Source organism: Delphinapterus leucas, chromosome 17 (genome assembly GCF_059928025.1).
Source record: "Delphinapterus leucas isolate spDelLeu-1000000601 "Yukka" chromosome 17, BTC_Dleu_Yukka2, whole genome shotgun sequence".
Lineage (NCBI taxonomy): Eukaryota > Metazoa > Chordata > Mammalia > Artiodactyla > Monodontidae > Delphinapterus > Delphinapterus leucas.
The window spans coordinates 53,759,897-53,780,638 of record NC_143145.1 but is presented as its reverse complement, the minus strand read 5'-3'; positions in this window follow the sequence as shown (position 1 = coordinate 53,780,638).

Below are 20,742 nucleotides of genomic sequence, written 5' to 3'. Positions count from 1 at the left end.
CCTAACAGTTTCCTGCCTCACTGGTAGATACCTTAAGATTAATAAACTGGTCTCCTTCACCTATGGTCTAAGTGTTTTTCAAACTGCTGTTTTTGTCCTGGGTCTCAGGGCAAGTGTGTCTGTGTGTGAGCCTTTAAGAGTGGGTTCTCTGGTCCCTACAGTTTCACGGTTTTTCTGAACATAATCCCCATTGTTTTTCAGAGACAGGCATTTAGGGGGTCTCATCTCTCCTGTGCAGTATCTAAGGGTTGAGGTGCCTGATATGGAGTACAAACCCCTTGCTCCTCAGGGAAAAGTTCTGTATTTCGAGATCTCTCTTGATTGAGAATTTCTGTGGCTGGGATGATTGTTTATTTTTTGTTTTGTTTTATTTTTGTTTAGTGAGACTGTGTCTCTGCCTCTCCTACCCATCTGTTGCTGCCCTTCTATCCTTTGTTGTGGAGGCTCTGTTCATTCAGTTTTTCGGTCTCTTCAAAGTAAATTATTCCATTAGTAGTTGTAGATTTATTGTGACTGTGGAGGAGGTGAGTTCAAGATCTTCCTATGTTGCCATCTTGAACTTCTTCCCCACATTCGCTCTTGAATTGAGATGAGGAGGAGGTCTCCTTTATAATTTTTATGGGACGATTTTGAATTTATTTTCATTCAATAGCCATTAATTAACAACTGCCAATCTAAGTCCCTGAAACATTCTTTCTTCTGGATTTCTACTCTTCTTTCTTCTTGCAATGCTGCTGTGACTTCAAGTTTCTTCCTTTTTAAGCCCTCAAGTCCCTTCCTTTTCAAGCCACTCTGTCATGGGGAACATGTTTCAGAAATTATTCCATGGCCTGCCCACATCACTAGAGCTTCCTATTCCAAATCAATCCAAGTTTTAATTCCATGTAATGTTCAGACGTTTTCAACTAGGAGTAGCAGGCTTAAACACTGATTGAGTTGAAATAGCTTATGTGTTTTCCATGTCTTAAGTGTGCTTTCCTGCTCAAATTGTGGTTAAAGTAATTAAAGATAGTGTTTTCTAGGTCTGTGCCTTCCAATTTCAGACAAGTCCGTCCTTCGAATGAATTCAGCTGAGATTTGCATATGTTCTTGACATCCTCTCTCAAGCTGGAATTAGTTGCACTGTATTTGGCAGCTATCATTCATAGATTATGTTGTAAGGTTAGGACTGTCTTTTAGTTTCATTACAAAAGATGTATCTTGTCTATTTTCCTTTTTAATTGTGTTTTTATGTAGAAATATAACAGTAGACTTTATTGTTTTAATATTTATTTATTCATTTGGCTGCGTCAGGCCTTCATTGTGGTTCATGGGCTCTTCATTGCAGAGCACGTGTTTCTCTCTAGCTGTGGTGGGTGAGTTTTCTCTTCTCCAGTTGTGGCATGGACTCCAGAGCACATGGGCTCTGTAGTTTGTGGCATGTGGGCTCTCTAGTTGAGGTGCACTGAGCTCAGTAGTTGTGGCCCACTGGCTTAGTTGCCCCATGGCATGTGGGATCTTAGTTCCTCAACCAGGGATTGAACCCACATCTCCTGCCTTGGAAGGCGGATTCTTTACCACTGGACCACCAGGGAAGTCTCATTTTTAATTGTTTTTAGTTGGCACAAATTAAAAGAATAAAGACACCTTGCCTCAGACACCTTTGTGGGGAAATCACCAAAATTTCAATAATCATTTTTTTAAATGAAAACAGAGATATGATATATTTTTATATATATATTTGAAGTAGGGGAGGAGTATATTAGCCTTGTGTTTAGATTTATTATTTGTTCTACATTACTAACCTATAATTTTCCTTTCATTGTAATAGATATATCTACTAGATATCTAACAGAATACTGCAGCCTCAGAATTAAATTTGGTTTATTCTTATTAGATTTCAGATTTGGAAGTGAATAAGCATCTATATATCATATATGTGTTGGTGACTTAAATGAGAGGTTTTTTTTTAATTTATTAAAACATGGTTTTAAACATGTTCAGTAAAGTTTAAATTATTCCTCTAGGAATTCAAAGCAAAGTTATTTTATTTGTAGTAGTTTGGAATTTTTAATTGCATCAAGAATCTGATTGTGAATACTCTTTGGATGAATTATTCTCAAGTTTATTCTTCAGAGAATTCTGCAAGAAAGCTCTGATGTTCCAAATCCTAAACAGAATTGTACTGTAATTTCAGATAAATATTTATGTAATTATCAGTATTCTAACAAGTAAAACACACGTAGCTATTCACATTTGTGTGTGAATATTTTAAATCACTGCCAATATTAAACTCAGTCCTAAATATAATAAACAGATTATTAGGTCTACTTCTGAGAGCTTTGCCTGACTTTCAGAGCATTTGGCCAGAAGAACAGCCAATTTAAGCAACAAAGAGCAACATTCCATTGTTGTCATCACTCCAGCTACTCTCTTGCTAAAATGGTGATCCCTTTTCTATCTTACTTTTTTCTTTCTTATTTCCCCTTTGTACCAAGTCTATTGTGTATATGTTTTTGTGTGCATTTGTCTTTGGCCTCATATCTAAACAGCTGTTACTATTGATACTTAGTGAATACTAATAATATGCTGACTAGTAACAGTCTATCTAAAGAGGAAGCATGATGTAGTCTGGTTGGTTCCACCCACCTGTTCGATTGTACAATTCAATTATTTAAATTTTATGAACCTCAATTTTATAATCTGTAAAACTGGGAGATCAGATAATCTCTAACATCCATTGCAGTTTTTTCACCTATCCTTCTGTAGTAATTTTCATGATATAGTCTTGTTTGAGTCTTACATAAAAGCAACGGAAGGTTATTTATGACCTGATAAATAAGGAACAGAGGAGTGAATAGAAAAGCACTCTCCTGCTATATTCATAAAGAATCCTTTATACTCCTACTTTTTACCCTATAGTTCATGTATAAATGATATCCATTACTTAAAATTTCATAAGCAAAGACCATCTGGTCTTTATAAATTATGTTTCTGCTTTACCAAATATTGATAAATTGTTCAGCTTTGTGCTGCCAAATACTTAGGTCTCTTTTTCATGGCTTCATACCAATTTCAAAATGAATATTGAATATAATTATTTAGGGATGAAAGAGTCATAGTAAATAAAACCATACGTTTACTATTAAAACCTTTTATTTGAATAAGTCTTAGTAGCATATTTTCAAAACTTGGTCCACTTGTAATACTGGAAGAGTCCATTTTCTTTTGATTCTTGAAACTATAACTCTTGGGAAATAAGCCCATCTGTATTAATGGTCCATGCTGAATTGAGCTTGATTAGTATTTGAAATTGATTCTGTCCAGATACCAGATGGCCCAAGTTGGTATTTTATTTGTCACTTTCAAAAGAAAAACACCTTTTCTTTTCCACCAGGAATGAACAGATTCAAGATGATGACTGTTCTCCCCTAGGTTTACAAACCATTATTGAACGTCAGTGCCTGCATAGATTGTTCCAACAGGACTCATAGTTAACTGATGACTCTACTCCAGCTATTTATGCACTGATTTGTTCTCTCAGTCGTGTCTCTTCTTTAGATTTTACCTTTTACTCTTACCTCTAAAATACTACAGCAAGTCCATGCTAAGACTGTATTAATAACCTGTCTTTTAGAGAACACAGTGAAGAGTCAACTGGCTTATTGACTAGAGTGGAGGATTTATAAAATGGATGGTAGGAAGTAAGATGAGGACAGCTAATGGCAAGTTTTTGAAACTAAGCTAAAGAATCTAGATTTTTTTTCAATGTAGGAAATAGCAATTCTTCAAAAATTATTTTCAACAGGAAATTGGGAGAGAAGAGCAGGAAGTAGAGTTGGAGAGATGGGGGGTGATCAGGATTTCTGATTGGCAGTTGACTGTGGCAAAGCAAAGGAAGGGGTGAAGAAGAGCTCCTTTGGAAGAAGAGCTAGTGACAGATATGATATAGGTGATGAGGAGGCTGTGCTGCCATCTTGGCTCTTCAGCTTCTCACAGCCCCAGCAAAAATGCCCAAAACTTGGACCCCCTTTTCTGCAAGTTCTTGCAGGCATTTTGAAGGAATTGTAGAACACTTTTAACAGTGAAAGTTGAAATTTAAGACACATTTTCTTTCCAACTCCAAATAAAATATTCAAGTGGGAGCAGAGAGCTGGAATTCTCTCTTTCAAGCAAGGAGAGGTTCAAATTCATGATTTACCCAATAATGTCTTCCTATTTCATTTTATAAAATTCTCAAATCCTCCTAAAATAAAGTAAAACAAATAAAATACACAAATGAGGAAATATATTTGAATATAGTCTGAAAAATTCCAGAACATACATTTTGCCCCTCCTACCACTTCCTCACTCTGATGAAATACAACTGTGCAGGGCTTGGGATCTGTTTTACCCAGTAGTCACATGAAGGGTTCTGATGTGCAGGAGAGGTAATGGACTATGGGGTCAACATTAACAAATGAGGAAAAGTAAATGAAATTGGAAGACCTGTGAGCAGAGAACAGGAGAATACCCAGAAGAATGGATATTGAGAGTCTTAAGATACTGATGGGAATGTGCAACATAAGACTGGATAGGGAGAATTCATTGATATGGGGGCACTCATCATTAATTCAAGATTAAATGTATCAGTAAGAATATCTGGAGTTGTTTTTAATTGTTTCCTAAGATGACTCCTTGAATATAAGGATTAATGGCCTATATTAATAGAGATGTTAGAACTTTCTTGGAAAGTTATTGTAGAAGTGGACAAAAGTGCAGAGAAGGTGGGAATATTGGAATGCATTTGTTGTGTAAGAGCTAAGAAACCTTTGAAAAGTCAGTGTAAAATACACACTAGATTTTAAAGACTCAATATGAAGAAAAACAGACATAGGCTTCTTTCAAACCTAAAATTTCAAGAACAGGGAAGATAAAGAAAAAACACATTTAGTCCAAGTGTCCTACTGTCCTCTAGTGGTTATATATGGTATATGTGCACAGAGAGAGAGGAGAATGCCAGAGTTATTTACAGCAGAAAAGAATCTTTGGGAATATTTAGTTCAATGTTTCTAACATTAGGTGATTTATGAAATTCTTAAAAGGAGCAAACAAAAATTCCTATGATTTCTTTGGTGTTGACAAACTATTTTTATCATCACATTTCCTAAATATGATTAAACATAAGCTAGTATACTTATACATTCCTGTAAAATTATATAACTAATACAAATTAATAACACAAATAAAAATTTTATGGGCACTTCAAATTAATGACACTAGTGTGATGGATTACATATAACATTAATATGATAAATGTGGCTCTTCTGTTAAAGCTAAATTTTGGCTCAAACCTGGACACGGTCCTGACTTTTACTGTGCATGTTTTGCCTTGTTTTTTTTTGTTTTGTTTTGGTTTTTTTGCCTTAGGCATATTCATATTGCCCACACTATTGATAATGTATAACATGAGGTCTCAATTCTTCCACAATATGTAAAAATGTGGCATGGATATAGATATGTGGAAGGGGACATACAGAAAGTGGAAAGGAATATTTAAAGTTGATCACACTTCATAGTCTTACTTTTCTCAGTAAAACCTGAAGCAAAAATATAACTATTGTTCATTTCTTAATTTTTTAACATTTTTGACTTTGAATAAAAACTAATTATTGATGTATTCCTATGTGATTTTTTTGATTTTATTATTAGAAAGTCTTCTATCCTGAGAGATATTTTTTATCTACTTTCCCATTAATTATAAAAACGTTCATTAGGATTTTATATTTAACTCATTTGTTTTAGAAAATGGAATAAAGAGGATTACATGATTTTCCCCTTGTAAATAAACTTCTCTTTCTCCAAACATTTTGTCTATAATTATTTTATTACCCATGAATTCATGGTACCTCCTTTACCATGATTTAAATATTTGTATATATTAACAACAGTTTCTAAGATACCTATACTTTTTTCTATATTTTTAATGAAATGTTTAAAGACCAGAAAGCAAACTGTAAAGAATAGTACAAAGAATATCCGAGTGTCTATTACTTACTTTTGTCAAGTCTTCATGTAGTAGGACTCCTCCAGATCTCATTCCTCATTTTCTTCTCCACTGGTGAACCTATTCCAGCTACTCTTGTTGAGTAACAAACCAGCCTAAATTTAGTGGTATGATCCACAACTATTTTGTATTGTTAATGGATTCTGTGTATCAGAAATTGGGAAAAGGCTCAGTGAGAATGCCTTGTCTCTGTTCCATCATGTCTGGAGCTCGGCTGGGAAGACTCGAAGTCTGAGGGTGACTATGAATGGCTGAAATCATTTGAAGGCTTCTTCACTCATATGTCTGGTGCATGATGCTGACGGTCAGCTGAGACCTAAGCTGGGGCTCTGTGTTACCGGAGGTCCCTCCAAGAAATCGTATGGGCTTCTTTACAAGCTGGTGACTGGGCTGCAAGAGCAAGTATACTTAAAGCACAAGGCAGAAATGTGTGACACTTTTATCATCTAACCTCACAAGTCATAGAGAGTCACTTCTACTGTACTCTGTTGATTAAGATAGTCACACAGGTCCACCTGTAATCATGGTAAGGGGCCACAGACCCAACACTCAATGAGTAAAATGACAAGGTCACATGTGAGGAAAACACGTGGTCAGGGGGTATTATTGTGGTCATTACTGGAATATACAATCTTCCACAGTATCACTACTTTGAATTTGATATTTAATATTTCCATGTGTTTAAAAATTTTTTTCCGTATATGAATGAAGAAACGAAACTATAATACTCTTTTGTGTGTTTTACAACTTTATGTGAATGCCATATATATATATATATATATATACACATATATATATATAAATTATTTGTGGTGTTTCTTTTTTAGATTGATACAGATTGACATATGTAGATCTAATTCATTTATTTTAACTTCAGTACAATATCCTTTCATGTAACTATATCACAGTTTATTTGTTCCTACTCCACTGATAGATATTTAGGTACAGCTATACTGGATACTATATATTTTACAATATTGCCAAACTGATCTCCAAAAGTTGTGCTACTTTACACTCTTAATAACAGATGGGAGGATTAGTTTGTTTTTTGTTTGAAAGTAACAAAAATTGATTATAGAAAACATAGGTAGAAAGAAACTTGTTAGAAAATTACTAACTCATGAAATAGAAGGAAAAGCCAAATAACCATAATGAAGTCTTAGGAAAGACAGAGACCAGGGTTTGGGATTTCAGAACAAGGAATTAATGGTTGTGTTCTTTTCCTGATAATTCTTTTATTGTGGTAATTATATATAAAATTATACATGTGCATATATATAATATATATACACACACATATATATAAACTTCACTGTTTTAAAGCGTACAAGCCAGTGGCATTCACATTGTTTTGCAACCATCACTGCTACCTAGTTTCAGAACATCATCCCAGAGGAAGCCCCTAACCTTCAGCAGTTACTTCTCTTACTTTCTCTCTCCACCAGCTCTTGCCAACCACTAATCTGCTTTCTACTTTATGGATTGGCATATTCTGTTTATTTCATATAAATGGAATCATACAATATGTATAGTCTTTTGTGTTTTGCTTCTTTCACTTAGCATAATGTGTTCAAGGTTCATCCGTGCTTAAGTATGTTTCACAGTTTCATTCCTTTATATGGCTGAATAATATTTTATTTTATAGATATACCACATTTTATTTATTCATTCATCACTTGAGAGGCATTTAGGTTGTTACCATGGTTTTCTTTTTAAAGTGCTGCCACTAGAAAACAGCATCAGTCACCTCCATCTAAAACCTCATAGTTACTTACAGTTCATATTCTTGGGAAAGTTGGTCTCACTGACATTAGGCAATGTGTATAGCTCTCTCACTGGAGAGTAAGATCCTGTGGGTGACAACCTTATGAAATTTACATGAAGTCGAGATGGCGGATGTGTGTTGCAATTCCTCAAAATCTACAAAGCAAAATGAATCAAGAACTGATGTTCATTTTTTGTCTCTTGGACATTTTATCTAGAATTTCCTCCAGTTTTCTAGCATGTTAATGGTACTCTATCATCATGTAATTTTTGATGATGATAATTTGTTCGCTATATACTCTGTGGCTTATTTCAGTGGGATTTTGGGTGTGGGGAGAGTTATGCCTGGGCTCAGATTATTAAGTGCTCAAAAGTTATGATCTAATTATTTACAAAAAACAGTGATAATTTGTAAACTACATCTGTCTAGGAAAGGCACAGATGATCCCCAAAAGATCCTGGAAACCAATCGGTGTGCCCCCTAATTCTAGAAGAATCCTCTTCTGGAAACAAGAATGCATGAGGCTAACTTCAAAGATGTGAAGAATCAGATGAAAATTATTGACCTCTTTGTAGTTACTGAGGGGCAAACAGACATGGGACTTCATACGGGGTAGAATTAAGTTATGTATAAGGAAGAAATGTCTTTAACAATTGGAACTGACAAAGGAGTGAGCTGGCTGCTATAGGAAATATTCAGTGAGGGGTGATGAAGATTTATCATAGTAATGAAGATTCCTTGATTTGGAGAGAATCATGTGTCTCTCAGATTCTTATCAGCTCAATAATTCCAGTATGTCAGATGCAGGTTGGTTAGGGTTTCCTTGTTTATTTACTGGTCTTTTTAAAATGGCTCATATTCACATTTCAACTAGGAAAAGAGCATAAAATTCCATAGCATCAAAGGTGGCAGTTTATGTTTGGCTTAGGCATTATTGCTAAATTGCTGAAACTTTGTAATTCCATTTTTTTCTAGACTACTGATACAGTAATTTCTTATTTAGTAAACTTTCAGGATCAGACCTATCAAAAGCCATTATAAAATACATTTAATATGTGTTAAATCTTTTAAAATTAAAATGCACTATGTTTTAGGAGCTTACAAAACAAATTTCATAGTTAATTCATGAGAAGGTTTGTTGAGCACCTATGCAGCGCAGGAACAATAATAAGCACATTGTCTGTGCCTTTATGCTGCTCACTGGAAAACTTTATATCTGAATGAGTAATCATCATACTGTCTGGTAGTCTAAGGAGGGATGAGTTAATGGTCTAGAGAAGACTTCCCAGAGGAAATGGTAATTTACATGTGTTGAAGAATGAGTAGTTATCCACAAGAATTAGTAGAGATATAGTCATTCAGGTAAAAGGAACAACATGGTCAATATAATTATTATGACATATTTTGAGGGCAGTATGCAATTTGATAATGTTTAAGTAAAAATGTGAAAGGGGAACAGTAGAGAAGAGGCAGATAGGAGCCAGATCATGAAGAGCTTTTATGCTATTTTAACAAGATTAAATTTTGTTTTTTAAGTCTATGGGGAACCAAAGGATTACTGATGTTTATGTTACTATCAAGGCTGTTAACAATCAAAAACAAGGAGCTTAGGTAGTTAGGTAACAATGAAGAAGCTCTGTGAAAAAAACACAGGTACTATTGAGAATAAGAAAAGGATGGTGAAAAAAAAAAAAGAAAAGGATGGTGACTTAAAGAAGGGAGGAAGACAGACCCAAATTGCTGTGTATTGAGGTCAGAGAATATAATTTGCCTATTATAACTTAAGATGTTAACTACCGTGGATAGTGCCAGAATAGAGCATAACCCACTTCCTTAACTATCCTCAGGTTGGGTTAAAAACAATTGAAGTATAGACTAGGGAAGTATGCCATACAGAGGAATATATTGGAGAATGAATGTTACAGAGAGCCCATATTACAGATTTTTCATGCTAAAAGGAAAGAGATATTTCATTCATGCTGTGAAAAGGGAAGCAAACAATTTTGTTATGGTTTCTATTTAATGAATTTATAGTCTAGAGGGAAAATTAGAGAGATTACTACCAAAATAATTGAATCTTTATATTAAGTTTAAACTTCATAGGAATTATGAAAAAAAACTGAAAAAATTGTAATAGGAAATTGGAATTGGCTCTATTTAGAATGTATGTTTGTAAGGTTAGATATGTGTTTTACATTGCATTATGTGAAGTATCAATCCATCAAAAGATAATAGTCAAAATCAGTGATTATTTTGATGGTAGAAATAAAACAGAATATTTTATACAGTTAGTTAATAGGTTATAGAAATAGTGAGCTAGAAATATGGGTCTGTTTTCTTAGGCTAAACATTTACTAAATTTATTAATTAAAATTTTAAAAATCAAGTATGATTATTAGTGGGACAAAAATTCTTGAATAATGTCATTTAAAGATTATTCAATTGAAATAAAATAGCCTCAGAGTTATGATTTTGCATTTGACTGCTCCCAATTTATCAAAAAATCAAACTCTCTTTGTTGTGAACCATTAGAAATTGTGCTTTCATCACTGCTGGAAGATGTGCTTTCATTACTAGCAGCAGGGAATAAAATGGAAAGCTAATTTAGCTGAAAAGTATTTTTACACTAACTCCATTTTAAGCCCAGTGAAAGAATAGTTTTTTAAAAAGAGAAAATAATATTAATAAATTATATATTATTCTTAATTGCAACATGTCAAAGAAATAAAAAATATTTATGTCATTTTTTGTAATAACAGAAAGTCTTTTGATTGGAAAAACCAACCATGGATTATTTTAAAATGATAATGGCTAACACAAAAGGGAATATGTGAACTAGGGGAGGTATGTGCTAGGTATTTATAGACTCTCAGGTTTTTCTCTTTTTCTTCTAACAAATACCCAATGACATGTTTTTTTTCCTCCTTACCCAGGGTTCTGTGCCAGTCCTGAGTTAGTTTGACCCAGACCCATTCTTCCCGGTTCCTCTGTTCTGCTCCCTGTGTCAGGCAGGCTGAATCATGTAGGCTGTGTACCTCAAGCTCCCTTGTTGAAGGGTTTATGGTCAGTTTGCACATTGGCCAGAAATTGGAAGGCAGCAGGAAGGAGAAGAAAAGGAGGAAAAGCCTCAGGTGTACATATATGTCTGGAGCATAAATGGCTCCAACTCCTTATGGAAAGGAGTGATATAGTTCCAACTTCTGCCAGGTGACACTATCCCTGGGCTCCTCCCACACTGTCTCACTCATTTGTCTCTTCTATTTAGGGATTAATAGTGGCTCCCTGTTGTTGACAATCTCTGAGTTTCTTTACTGTTTCCTCTATAACCTGTGTAACTAATTTTATGCATTAAATACTTTCTGTTATAATTAGACTCTTTTCTTAGATCCCAACTGAATCAGATACTCAGTTCTTTCCTAAATTTCTTTCCCTTCCCCCAAAGTACATAATGAAGTAAAAGCAAGAGATGATGTCATTGGAATGGAAAGATAGCATCTCAGCATGTGAGATGAATAGAATTATGATGAGATGGCATTTAAATATTTGAGCATTGTATAACGTTTGACCTAGGAATAGTCTCGTCCTGCACCAAGGAGGTTACAGGTGATCAGAGTACTCCTTTTCATATAGAATGACGGTGGCTCCCAAGCTTCCTCCCTCAGACTGGGGGCCTTTCAGAATTTTATCAGGGCAGAAACCATGTCTTTTTTGGTAACTCTTGCCAGTGAAAGGGGCCTTTGATGCTATTACAGTGGAGGAAGATTTAACTTCTCTTCATCCCTGGGATAATGTTAAAGATAATGATCCATCCTGAGCAATGTTACAGGGACCAAATGAGGGCAACGTATGCCCAAAGCCAAGCTGGGATTAGCACTGTGATTTTACTGAAAGAATGCTGGAGGCTGGGTCCCAAAAGGAGATCACCACTGACTTTAAATGAGAGCAAATTATTATATTTCCACATATAAGATCTGTCTCTGAAACAAGACAAAGAAAAGAAAGCAACTCAGGCTACCTTTATTATAACTGAAGTTGATGACAGTGTTTCTGAAAATATGACGGTAATTCTGAAAATATGGAAATACTGTATAAAAGTGTTAAGTATGAACAAGGTGGGAAGAGGACGCTCTACAAACAAAAGCAGGTAAAAGCCAGTTCAGCAGTTTTATTTTTTGTCTGTCTGTGGCTTTTTTGTAAATAAGAAAAGCTGAGCTAAACAAGACATATGCACAGTGAAACTTTCCATCCCTTAGACAGAGAATCCACACCTTACGCTTGAAATTTGTGGGACTTTTCAGTTTCTAAATGCCATGAAGGGCAAAATGAGAGTGAAGTGGATGGAATTTTGAGGACCAATGGGAAGAAATCAGATTTAGGCATCATCAGACATCATTTAGGGACGATGTTTACATCATATGAGAAAACTTTAACAATTCACACACAAAAAAATTATATGTACTGAGAAAGTAGATGATTAATGAATACTTTGTACCTCTATTGATATACTTGTAAAATTAGGCTAAGAATGGACATAATATGAACCAGGGTTAATAACACAGATATAACACAAATAGTAAAACAAGATATATTTGGTTGAGACTTTTAATAAAACATCTTTTTGTAATATTTTAGGTGTACTTTGTGGTGATGATTTCAAATACTGAATCACCTGAGAGTGATTTGTACTTTGATTCATCTGGGTAAGAAGTTCTTAGATATTCATTAGCTATTCTTTCTAAAGCATCGCTTTGCCATATTCTTTCATTTGTCCAATTCCTAAAATAGCATATTCTCTTCTTGTAGTATCATAATATTGTGTTGGAGACTTATGAGGTACTTTATCATACTACCCTATGTGCTACCCTATAACACCATAGAGTAAAAAAAATAAATACATAACGCTAAGATATTGCTATGATTGGTTTAAAACACTGAAAGCTTTGGGTCATAGCTGTGTAACTTCAAAACATGAATATTTTATTAATTCTAAATTCACAGTTGTGATTTCACAGTTGCTTAAAAATTTAAGGTACATTTTTATTCCACTCAATGAACTACCTATGTAGACATATGAGCTATGATTTGTTGGTTTGAAGGTTTCAATTATAGTAAAGGTAATTATATTTCTTTCTGAAATAAATTTTCATTCTCTGGGTAATTACATTTTGAATGAAAAGAAAATATCAAAACCTTGGGTTACCCTGCAGATCTACTTTTCTCAGTACTTTGTCATTTTGGCCTCATGATGGCACCAAAGGGTAGGAAATTACTTTCTGAATTCCCATTTACTTACTGAATTGCAATAAAAAATGAATAAAATTAGCAAACGACAGGCAAGTTTGCTAAACCTTGCATATAAGGAAGGTTGGGGGAGCTGGTCTCGGTTTTGGGTATGCCCGCTTTGGTATAGTTGTATATAGTTACTTTCCTACTTTTCTCTACACAAGGCATTTTCTCTCATTTTTCTCAAATTATTTTGTCCCCTTCCCGTTACCCCTTCTTCCAATTCATATCCTCAGTTGCAGCCAGGATAAGGTGCTGATGAAAAAAATTTGCTAGATCTTATCATAACAATAGACTTGTGTCTGAATAACTTTGAAAGATACATGATTCGCAAATGGCCAATAAGAAGACTACTGTAAAGGAAATATACATCATAAAATAGAAAAAAAAGTACCCTTTGAGTTGATATCTCACTCACTTTCCAATTTCTTAGATAATCGAAATTTAGAATCTAATTTGACACCATAATAAATCTTACTTAAGATTAATGGCAGCAGTCTCAGCTGTTGTCTTACATTTCTCATTGGTGGATGAGACATAGTTAATGTGTGCATTCAAATGAATGCCCTGCTATGTGTGCACCTCCATAGATCAAACCTGTACTCTAGGCTCTGTTACACACTGAGAGGGAATAAAATAAATGTAGATATGTTTCTTTTCCTTTCAAAGAAACTTGTAACCCAGCTAAAGTGAAGATATCAGTATATCTAAAAATAACTAATGTTAAAGGTAGGTAACAACTTGAAGGCCTTGTATATTAGGAAATAAAAATAGTACAAAATGACTTTTGGTTAAGCAAAAACTTAAAGTGTTATATAAGGAATTCTTCTTACTAAATGTAAAACAAAAACACGTTTTAAGATGAGCAAATTATTTAAAAAATGAGCAAATTATGTTTTGTTACACAACATTTATAACCTGCAATTGACTCTTTCAATCTATGGAATATAAAGATTTTTACATGTTAACTCTATTTCCTCAGTTTTCATAATCTTTTGGGTTAGTGCAAAGCATCACAAAAATAGATTGTAACACAGCACCCAATCTTTTCTTTCTAGTTCCGGTGGGATTTGGGACCCTCTTGCAGTGTTTTTTTTACCTTCCATCTATAGCATCTCTGTCTTCTGCTCACAGCCAAACTTAGTAAAACGAGGTATTTCCATGCTTCCCCAAAGACCTCTGAGTCTGCTTGCTCAGACAATTCCCTCTGATTTTATGTAAGGAGTATTGTTCTTCCTTTTTTTACTCCTATAGTCCCCACAGTAAATAGAACATTAATTGCTGAAATTAGTGAAAAACAATAGTTCTTTGCTCCTGGCTTCTTATCAAATCTTGCATTTGTAAATTTACATATTCTCTCACTTCCTAAAATCCCTGAGATCCTTGAGTTTGGGTTACAGGATAATCTGAGAAGCATTACCTTGGGTCACTGTTCTGGATGAAGACTATCCCGTAACTAGGTTTTCCTTTTAAGTAAAGTTTCTTCTCTATTCACTGTAGTGACTGGGTAGCTAAGAGAGTAGCTTTGTCCCTCAACAGCCTCAATGAATACCTTCATTTTAGGGGGTTGTGTGGGTTAGCTCTTAGCCTGTAAATCACCATATACATGAGGCTTATAGCAATTCTCTTAAAATTAATCTTTAGTAGGATCAGCTTGCCCAAGTGTATGTATGTGTGTGTGTGTGTGTGTATATATATATATATATACGCATATATCTGGTTGTTTGAACTCTCTCTATACACACACACACACACACACACACACACAAATCTTCCTCAACTTAGAATGGGGTTACATCCTGATAAACCCATTGTTAAGTTGAAAATGTTGTAAGGTGAAAATACATTTAATACACCTAACCTACTGGCCATCAAAGCTTAGCCTAGCCTACTTTTAAGGTGCTCAGAACATTTAACATTAGCCTACGCTTGGGCAAAATCATCTAACACAAAGCGTATTTTATAATAAATTGTTAAGTATCTCATGTAATTTACTGACTAGTGTACTGAAAGTGAAAAATAGAATGGTTGTATGGGTACAGAATGTTTTTAAGTGTATTGGTTGTTTACCCTTGTGATCCTCTCGCTGACTGACAGCTGCGGTTCCCTGTGGCAGCCCAGCATTAGAAGAAGAATATCATATTGCATGATAACTGAGAAAAGATCAAAATTCAAAACTCGAATTATGGTTCCTAATGAATGTGTATTGCTTTTGTACCATGGTAGTCAAAAAATTTTAAGTTGAATCATCATTAAGTCTGGGGGTGTCTGTGTGTATATATATATATATATATTCAAAATTCTAAGAATATAATATATAATGAAATATAATATATCCTACTATATATATTACACTAAGAATATATATGTATGTACATACATATGTATGTATTTATGTATGCATTATATATATATATTCTTAGAGTGTTCATCTAGCTTAGACCCTCACTCTGGATTTTCTGTTTCATTGGAAATAATCTATAGTTCCAGATGATTCGTTAATAACACAACACAGAACATTACTAATTTAAAAAATTAGTTCCTTTTTCATAAGTCACTGTTATTTTAACAAAAAATTAAAAAAGGAAAATGAGTTTGAAGACTTCTTTGCTGTGGGCTGACTTTTGATATAGGCATGGAGATATATTCTTGCCATCTATTTGTTTCATAACACGTTTTTAACAAATATCTTTCAAATTCAAAGCCACATAATCCAGAAGCATGAAATAATAGCGGTATAAGTATGATTGTATTTGACTGAACTACACAGAAAGCAATATGTTCACTGTCGGATGTTGAAAAGGCACCTAAAAAAGTAGAGTATCCATTAGTCCAGAATAAATGTGGGATTTTTCCAAGGATATACCTAGCACAGAGGCAAGCACTTTAAAAGACATTTTCCTGCTTGTCTGCTCTAAAGAATTTGCATTATCTTCAGCATGATGTCAATTCAGGAAATATTTACACCTACAGAAGGGTAATATAGGTATAGATAGATTCCTATAATTTTATTTTAATCACTTCATCTTTATCAGCTTCTGGAAATGGAAATTTTTGCCTGGATTACATTAAGTTGTATAACTGTAGAAACTAATGATAGATACGGTTTAAAATCCTTTTGAATAGACTGTCTTCTATATGGACAAAATCATACATGGATTTTGAAATTTGAAATGGAGATAATACTGTTAATTGAACTGGTGCCCCTCATCTCCAGATGAAGAAACCAAGGAACAGAAAGGTTAATACTTAGAGCTAGTTGATGGTGATGTTGGACTAGAATCTAGGAGGACTCTTAGGTAATTGTCAAGTAGTTTTTGTTTGTGTACACATTTTTTTCCTTCAGAGAAATAAAACCAACATGTTTTGTCTGCTGAATATAAATAAGAGGGTCCCCATTTCAGAAACAAAATCCAATTTTGTATTACTCTAAATATAATATATGAGTTTTTTCCCCTTCTAAAATTTTCATCAAAGATGGAAAATACTAAGATATACTGTGTTTCTTGTTGTTTATCAGTCTGTACCTTTATCTATTATAGAAATGAGAAAAATAACATAAATTCAATAATAAATTTGTAATTATTAAAAACTTATTGATGTCTTTTAATAAACTCCTGAATAAATATTGTTTTATTTCAATTTTACAATATGATATTCACATGAGAAAAACAAGATTTAATATGTGTATGTATAAGTATACACACATACATATGTATATACATATATAATCACACACATATATACATATACAGTACATACATATATGCACATACATATATACATATACCTCACACATATACATACATATATTGTACTTGGGTACACACAAAAATACATATACGCACGTAAAATATCTATTATTAGCTACCTAATATTTGTAAAGTAGTTAGAGCTTTTAATATCTCTAAGGCTCTCAAAACAGTATCTGGCATACTGTAAGCATTACAGATGTGCTTCCTTTTAGTTATGTTGATGTAGTGTATACAAAAGGATAAAAAAAGTCTCTACAATAGCTGCAGCAATTCAGAAAATATTACATCTCTACCAGTCAGTAACTAATAAGTAATGAATGAGTGGTATGGAAAATAAGTCTTGTGGAAGTTTAGAAGAAGGAAAAATTGCTTCCAGATGAAATTGTCAGGGAATACTTTACAAGAGAAGGAGGATTTGAGCTGCACTTTGAAAAATGGGCAGGATTTGGATAAACAGAGCAAGAAGGGTTGGGTTGAGGAGTGTTGTAACAGAAGTAAAGTGTAAAGGCAGAGTTTAATTTTCATTCTTCTCTGCCTCAGGGTCGATGAGAGGAGATAAATATATTTAAGCATGAAGCCAACGGGGAAGTCTCCTTTCTCTCTTTCCCTGACTTTTGAACTTTCTCCCAGTATCACTATATTTTTCAAAACAAAGAACGCTGGAAAATTCTCCTTTCTATTATACTCCCTGGGACAATGATATGTTCATATCTGTTGCTTTTAAAATAACATATTCCCATTGTTATGATACAATTTTATATTTACAATGTTGAAATGAAAGCAAGTGTGTGTGTGTGTGTGTTCTTTATAACCTGGGTTTCTCTAGTGCATAAAGAAACAAGGAAGCTGTACTTCTTTTTTCTGTCAGAGTAGAGTGAAAGGTATCCTCCTTACTCAAGCAAAATAGCAAAGTATAGCTGGGCATCAGAAGCTGCAGAGCATACCGTGTTTAATAAACTTCACCTATGAGTAATATTCCGTTGTCTATATGTGCCACATGTTCTTTATCCACTCATCTGTCGATGGACACTTAGGTTGCTTCCATGTCCTGGCTATTGTAAATAGAGGGGTGGGAGGGAGACGCAAGAGGGAGGAGATATGGGGATATATGTATATGTATAGCTGACTCACTTTGTTATAAAACAGAAACTAACACACCATTGTAAAGCAATTATACTCCCATAAAGATATTAAAAAAATAAAATAAAATAAACTTCATGGAAATCTGGCCACAAGAGAGTGGCTACAGAGATATTTCTCTCGTCGGAAAACAATATTCTATTCTCCATCTTCAAACAGCTCTGTTACCTATATCATCTTCACTGGCAAGGGACACATTCTTGTATATATTGACTAATGAAAGGTATGTGACAATTTAATCATTAGTAAGGTGTATAATCCACAGAACCTTAATCTAAGGAAAATGAAATTAAGAATGGATGTCTGCTGAAAAAAGATTCTTAAATGCATATCCAAGCTGAAAATAAATGATTCGGGGATTTTCTGCTGTTTAGGGTTATCTGCACCAGTGAGCCCCTCTATTACTGTTTGTAACAGAATGTTGACTTAGTTCGTCTGCTAGAACTACTCCAGCTGCAAGGATATGTAGTAGTTATAGTAGATTGGAGTTATCTGTCAATGTAAATCCCTGAATCAGTTATGTATACAAATAAAAGTATCTTATTTCCTATTACATTTGGTCGAAGTTGCTTTGAAACACACTTAAGGTGAATTTGGGGTTAATACAGGAAAAGAATGCTTTAGAAAATACCAGATTGGTGAAAATCAGCTGGATTTCATTTTCTCTAAATAATGCAGCCTCATCTGTTAATATACACCAGTTCAATCTAAATATTTATTACACCCTTTTTGTGAGCAAAATCTTGTGATTGCATCACCTGAGGAGTTATTTAGATGTGATTAAGCCTAGAATTTCAGCTGGACAAGCCCACAACATTTGTGGCTCCACTTTGCACCTTAAAACTTGCATTTGCACCTGCAAAAGGCTGAAACGAATCACAAGTTGGCACATGTGTGTTCCATTATTCATTTTTTATGAGCAGATGGGGGTGATGTGGGCAAAGAGCTAGATGCATATTTAAATGAGAAAACCTGTGGAAAAGTTATCCCTAAATCTCTTCTAGGGAATTGACTTAGAACACGACACACCATGATTTGGAAACTACAAGCCAGACCTAAATGTTAACCAGACAACCTAAACTTGAACGTAGGCTGTTGGAAATGAATATTAAGGACCTTAATCCTCAGATTTTCTTCCTTTCAAAATTTCTCTTTGAGTAATGCTGTTTTTCTGTTTTTGTTGTTTTAATGTTCACTTTAAAATAATATAAACCACCAAGATTAAAGACATAAGACCCAGTGGCATTCATTTGTAGAAAAATATATTGGGTCCCAAACTGATTTTTCCATGCTTCATTAAGTTGTGTAATTTAAAGTTATTTTGCTGCCTTTACACTTAATTAACACATCTGAATATTTATTCTATAGAAGACACTCCTCTAGTTGCTAGCAATGAGGAATGGAAGTAAAAATGAATGAGACACAGACCCTGACATAAAGAAAATAGTATTATAGAAAGCACAGTTTATAAAGCTTGACTATTCTGGAAATAATAATAATGATGTAGTTCCTGATCATATCAATTTGCATATGCAATTGAAAATTACATGGATTGCTCCCCAAAACTGCTATACCTATATAAGCCACTGCAAGTGTTAGGTGTTAGGGGAATAAGCCCTTAAGGAATTTGTAAGTCAATGAAGGAGAACAGAGTGATTAGTACTAGGATAAAGTATGCGAGGGAGGGGTGGAAACCAACAGGAAAAGCATTTAACTCAGCACTAGGGAATTGGAGACAGAAAATGACATCAACAATGAGACCTGAAAGATGAGTTGGTATTAGACAGTTTGGAGGAGGCTTGGAAAGGAGATCTAGGTAGAGAAAGAAGCATATGAAAGACACATAGATGAGAAAATACGGTGACTCAGAGGAACAGGGAGGAGATTTGTCATACACAAGCATAGAAAGGGAATTAGTAGTGAAGATGAAATTGGACAGACAATAATTACAGCTAATATTCTTTTCTATTACTATGTGCCAGGCAGTCTCCTAAGAACATTAGAGGATTTACCTTATTTAGTCTTCACCATAATCATATGAAGAGATATCCCCATTTCAAAAATGAGAATTTGGAGACTTAGAGAAATTATGTATCTGCTTAAGACCCCCATCTATTAGATGACAGAATTCAAACTGAAGCTCTAGATTCCATGTTCTTCATCACTATACTGTGTGTCTTCAAAGGAATAGGTTGAGACACGTTGAGAGGTTTGAAATTTACAGGGTATTTGACAACCACTGAGCAGTTTTAGGTCTTGAATTTTAGCAAAGTAAAACCAATAATAAAGAGTGGGTACAAGGGGCTTCCCTGGTGGCGCAGTGGTTGAGAGTCCGCCTGCCGATGCAGGGGACACGGGTTCGTGCCCCGGAACGGGAAGATCCCACATGCCGCGGAGCGGCTGGGCCCGTGAGCCATGGCCGCTGAGCCTGCGCGTCCGGAGCCTGTGCTCTGCAACGGGAGAAGCCACAGCAGTGAGAGGCCCGAGAGGCCCGCGTACCGCAAAAAAAAAAAAAAAAAAAGAGTGAGTACAAGATTGGAGGGAAATGATTCTGCAATCAGGATGCTATTTTAAGATTCTAGAGAATGATAGGAGTATAACTAAGATAGTGGCAGAGATTCCAGAGAAAGATTGGAGTGTAACTAAGATAGGGAGAAAATTGGAAAATTTTGAATGATATTAAGGAGGCAAGAGGTAGCGTCAAGAGAACTCGTTGAGGGAAATGTTGAGGAATAAGTTGAAGTGGCTGAGTTCTTGGCTTCCAGTTTAAACAT